The sequence below is a fragment of the Erinaceus europaeus genome, chromosome 6 (genome assembly GCF_950295315.1).
Source record: "Erinaceus europaeus chromosome 6, mEriEur2.1, whole genome shotgun sequence".
In the NCBI taxonomy this organism is placed as follows: Eukaryota; Metazoa; Chordata; class Mammalia; order Eulipotyphla; family Erinaceidae; genus Erinaceus; species Erinaceus europaeus.
The window spans coordinates 4,748,079-4,753,489 of NC_080167.1; the positions used below are offsets into that span (position 1 = coordinate 4,748,079).

Here is a 5,411-nt window from a genome sequence, read left to right on the forward strand (position 1 = left end):
AAAACTAGGGCAACAAAGGGAATAAATAAATACATATTAAAAAAAAAAAAAGAAGGGATCTCCTGAGAGGAGTTGAACAAGGCCAGCAATCTTGGGGTGAAGACCCTGCAAATTTAGTGTTCCCTGGCTCCTGCGTCTTCCCAGAAGCCTCCCTTGTCCCCTACCCCCCTGGAGGGTGCTGCGGGAAGGGGGGGGTCTCCCTCTTTATTTTTTTTAATTTCTTTATCGGGGGATTAATGTTTTACAGTCAACAATAAAATACAGTCGTTTGTACATATGTAACATTTCCCAGTTTTCCACATAACAATTCAACCCCCACTAGGTCCTCCTCTGCCATCATGTTCCAGGGCCTGAACTCTACGCGACACCCCCAAAGTCTTTTACTTTGGTGCAATACAAAGGAGGGGGGGTATTCCTCTTTTTTCCGCTGTCTATCTGTCTATCTACTCCTGTCTGTCTCCCACTGGTGCCCGGCTCCAGGTGTGAAGCACTGAAACCCCCCCCCCCACTCTGGCTTGCTCGTGGGTCATCCAAGCAGAAGTGGGGGAGACAGAGGACAGGTTGGGGGTCCTGGCTCATTCCACCTACCCATGTGCCTCCCTGGCAGCAGCAGCAGCTGCGTTCCTTCTGAGCGCACAACTCTTGTGTGGGGGCTTCCCTCTGGGGTCTCCCAGCACTGAACTCTGGGAACCTGTTTCTGTCCCTCATAGGACCAGGGGCTCCACTGGAAGCAGGATCTGAGGGTCCCGATCCCCTGCAGGCTGGTAACTTGGGACATAATTCCCGCATGTCCCCTCAAACATCTTGCCCTGATGGACGCCATGGAGGCTGGTGACACGGACTTCTGGGGACTCACATGTGTGTGCCAGGCCTGGTGGCACCGCAGGGGAGCTGGGAGGCAAGGTCTGAGCCTTTGTCGCCCTAACTGCTAGTGTCACCCCCACTTGGCCAAACCAGACCCCCAGCCCTGAGAACCTGCTCCCTCCCAGAATTTTAGGGGAGCGGGAGGGAGATCCCTGGCCGGGGGCAGTTCTGTCTGTTTTATAGTTGGGGACACAGAATCTCGGAAGGGCAGGGGGACTTGTGAAGGTAGCAGATGGCCACCCGGGATGGGCCTCTCCCTCAGGGCTGGGCTGAGTCCCAGCTCTTTCCCAGGGGGAGAGGTGGAGGCTGGCCTCTCCCGGGCGCACCCAACCATTGATCGCAGGGGCAGCTCTGTCTATACCGGGCCCTCTGCTAATTAATCTTTTCCAGATAATTGCAGGGCGTTAATGGTTGGTGTGAATCAGGACTGGGGAGGCTGCCTAGAGCGCAGGGAGCTAGCTCTTCTGCTTCCTGCCCCCAGAGCACTTCCAGAATTCTGTGAGGATGGGGTGGACCTAGGTTCAAATCCCGACTCTGGCATTGCCAGCTGTGCAGCCTCGAAGGAGCTGCTTCACTTCTCAGAGCCTCTGCAGAAAAACCAAATGGAGGCCCGGGAAGCAGCTGAAAGCGGCTGAGTGGTCAGAGCCCAGGACCTGCGGGCGTGAGGCCCGGGTTTGGTCCCTGATGCAGCACACGCCAGACAGAGGTTCTGCATTCCCGTGATTTCCCGTGACAGGAACACATGCGTGCAGCCTCAATACGAAAGGGAAGCCAGAACCTCAGAGGCAGAACTGGGGCTCGGGTCCGAGGTGTCAGGGCTGGTGAGACAGCAGGTGTGTGGATGCACCATGTCCTCGTGGCGTGTCCCCAAGCCCGGTGTGGTGACCGACACAGCAGTGTCACACTGGCTCTCTTGTGCTCTGCTCAGCTGTCTGGGGACACTCGCCAGGGAAAGACAGAAATGGGGGACACTGGAGAAGGCGGCACAGGCCCCAGGGGTACCCACAGTTCTCCCCCCGAGTCCTCTCACCCCCAAACCCAGGCTCAGCGTCCCCCTGCAGCTAGCCTTAAGTTCCTCATCACTTTGGGGGTTCCTCCCTCTCCCCCGGCTCCCATCCTATCCTTCCCCAGGCCGGGCCACCCCGACCTGCTCTTACCAAATCTCCAAGACTTTAATGAACCAAACAGCAGATTACTTTTTTATTCAAGAATGAAATTTCATCATATTCATAATTCATATTTTATTTCCGACATCTGCGGCTGATTACATTACATTTAACTAAAATTAGATGATGCTCAGAATGCAATTAAGGCCGTGCCAAATTCCCCGGCCCACCAATGCCGGCGAGGCTCAGCGGGGGCTCCTGCGGAGCCTAATATGTAATTAGGAGCTATTTTCTAGCTGTTTTTAAAGTCTGAAAATTAGCTGCCTTTATTAATCACACAGACAAATATAAAGTGGGACCAACGCGCGCTGAGATTTCTAAAAGGGATTTTTTTGTTTAATTATACACCGCCGCGCGCCGAGACTCGTTCTGCATGTTGATCTGCTGGGCGCTGACATTTTGACAACTGGCTCTCAATTTGTCTGTCGCAGTGGCAACAACAAAGCCGACAGTAATACTTTAACTTTCAAAACCTTCAGCGTGCCGAGAGAGGGAGAGTGGCATTCCTCACCGAGGCCCGCGCCCCAGGCTCCTCGAACCCAGACGGAGAGGAACCTGGGTAAGAAGGACTGGCACCAGGGGGTGGCTTGCTGACAAGCCGGCCGGAGCACTGGACTCAGAGTCCGGAGGCCAGGGCACAGGTTGCAGCTCTCTGAGGGGTGCCCAGAGGAAAGCTGTCTCCTCCCCTCAGGCCTCAGTTTCTCCCCATGCACCTGTGTGCCCAGCACTCCCCCAGGCTGGGCTCCTTTGTGTGTGGGGGGAGGCTATGGTTCTGTCATTGGATGTGGGACCGAGTGACTCGGTGTCCCCATCAGCCCCAAAGCTAAAATCAGGCATCCCCACTGCCAGCACCCATGCACTAAGCCCTGTGTCACCAGTCAGGCCCTGAAGCCTTGAGAAGGCACAACCACCCCACATCCTCCATATCCCACATGAAGAAGCGGCCTGGTGAAGTTGAGGTCTGACTGGCCGGCTGATCGTGGTCACAGGGCGCCCACACCCCCGGGTGGCAGGGGGACAGGGAAGGACCATGCAGAGGGCCACGGCTCAGAGCTGAACAGGACCCCACCCCTGCCCCTGTGCAAAGCTCAAGCTGGTTCCATGTCCTCAAGGGTCCCCTGGGACTGGCCCTGTGACCAAGGCCCCTGGACAGTGAAGCCTGCCTTGGCCAGGCCACGTCGCCAATCACAGCCTCAGTTTCCACATCATTCAAGTGATAGTGGGGCCGGGGTCTGGCTCAGTGGTACAGCGCATGTCTTAGCATGTGTGGAGCCATGACTCTGAGCCCTGGTACCACATGGGAGTGCTGTGGGGTGCACCAGGAAGCTCTGTGGATGATGCTGTGCTGTCTCTCCTCTGCCTAGAGTGAAAACCAGGTCAAGGAGGCTTCTTGGGGTGTTCCTGTGCTACACTAAAACCCCAGTCTATCTTGGCGTTACTCTCGATCGCACTCTGTCATTTCACAAACATCTCATAAAAACTGCAGCAAAGGTGGGCGCGAGGAACCACATCATTGCAAGACTGGCCAGCTCCTCATGGGGCGCGAGCGCTTCCACACTACGATCATCCTCTCTGGCATTATGCTATTCCACTGCAGAATACTGTGCCCCAGTATGGTTCCGTAGCCCCCATGTCCACTTGGTCGATTCCAAATTATATTCCTCCATGAGGATAATTTCTGGAACCATCCGTTCCACCCCGGTTCCATGGCTGCCAGTTCTTAGCAACATCGCCCCGCCAGATATTCGTCGGGATGCGGCATCATCTAAGTTCATTTCCCACGTCTACGCTTGACCGGACCTGCCAATATACGCGGATATCTTTGCCCACCCTGTGCAACGCTTGACGTCTCATCACCCAATCTGGTCCCTTACGCCTACACTGAACTCCTCTGTTCCAGACTCTTGGAAACAGAGTTGGCAGTCAGCTGAGGTCAAGAACAAACACCTCATCACAGACCCCTGCAAGCATCAACCCGGCTTTGACCTAGCACGTTATGATCGGGCCCTCCTCAATCGCTATCGAACAGGCCATGGCCGGTGCGCCGCTATGTTCCATCGCTGGGGAGCCAGAGACGACCCGAACTGCCCCTGCGGCTCCAGACAGACTATGACCCACATAGTCAACGACTGCCACCTCTGCAGATTCAAAGGAGGTCTCGAAACTTGACATCAGGCTCCACCTGACGCTGTTGACTGGCTACGGAAGAAGGGCAAACGCTAGAAGAACTAAAACCCCGGCTCTCTGGCTCTGGGTGGCCTGAGCTGGACAGAACGTGTCCTGCCTGAACCAGTGGGAGACCCTCTCTCTGGCCCACTGGACAGGGCTGGGAGCTCTTCAGAGAGTGGCGGTGCCCAACCCCAAGCCAGCCGCACAGCCTGACCTTTCCCCGCCGACACCCATGGGAGAAAGATCCCTCTGAGCATCAGATAGCTTCTGGTGCTGGCCAAGTGCCCTCCTCTGCCCATCCTTGGGGGCCAGCTGTCTGCTCCCTAACTCGCCTGATGGAAATGTCAGGAGGAGGAGGAAAAAAAGGAGGAGGAGGAGGAAGGGGAAGAACAGAACGGGAGGAGGAGGAGGTGGGGAGGACGGATGGGTAGGAGGGGGGAGGAGAGGAAGAAGAGGAAGGAGAAAGAGGATGAAGAGGAAGAGGAGGAGGGAGAGATGGTCGGATGTGGCACACCTGGTTGAGTGCATGTTACAATGCTCAAGGACCTGGGTTCAAGCCCCCGGTCCCCACCTGCAGGGGGAAAGCTTTGCGAGTGGTGAAGCAGGGCTGCAGGTGTCTCTCTGTCTCTCTATCACCCTCTTGACTTCTGGCTGTTGCTAGTCAATAAATAAATAAATATAATTTTTTTTAAAGGAGGGGAGACTGTCTTGGGCAACACTGCAGCTGTCAATACCGTTTCCAGCATGGGGAGAGGCCGACACCTGTCACTTCCTTCCCAGCAAAGCTCGGCTGCCAGGGTCAGGCCCTGTCCCCATGCTGGGATCGGTCCTCTAAGGTCAGCCTCCGTGACCGACTCCTCAGAACCGTGGCTCATATGTGTGTCCTGAATCTGTGTCCTGTGCTGCTGGCCACTCTTTACAAATGCCGATGTCATGGGGCACTGGCTGGCACCTCCCAGGTCAGCAGGGCTGTGGCACTGCAGGGACTTTTGAGTAGCTTCAGCTACTGAGCATTGGTTGCCCCTCACCATCCTCCTGGGGCCTCCCCCAACTCTGAAAGAATCCACGGATTCCAGCCAAGGACATGGTGGGGCTGGCACGCTTCCATGGGGGCCCCTCTAACTGGCCGCGAGGCGGCACCCTTAGGACAGACACTCTGATCCTTGGGTTCCCTTCTGCAAAACGGGGAGCGGAATGCCCACTGGTGGGGCA

General features: G+C 56.1%; 1 long non-coding RNA gene across 1 annotated transcript; it reads right to left on the reverse strand.

Moving 5' to 3' along the window:
* Positions 1 to 2,080: 2,080 nt before the first annotated feature.
* On the reverse strand, positions 2,081 to 4,991 carry LOC132538979 (uncharacterized). Its single transcript, XR_009550302.1, has 2 exons — positions 4,260 to 4,991; positions 2,081 to 3,441 (listed from the first exon to the last, which is right to left on the reverse strand). It is a non-coding gene; the product is annotated as an uncharacterized LOC132538979 (long non-coding RNA).
* Positions 4,992 to 5,411: the final 420 nt, after the last annotated feature.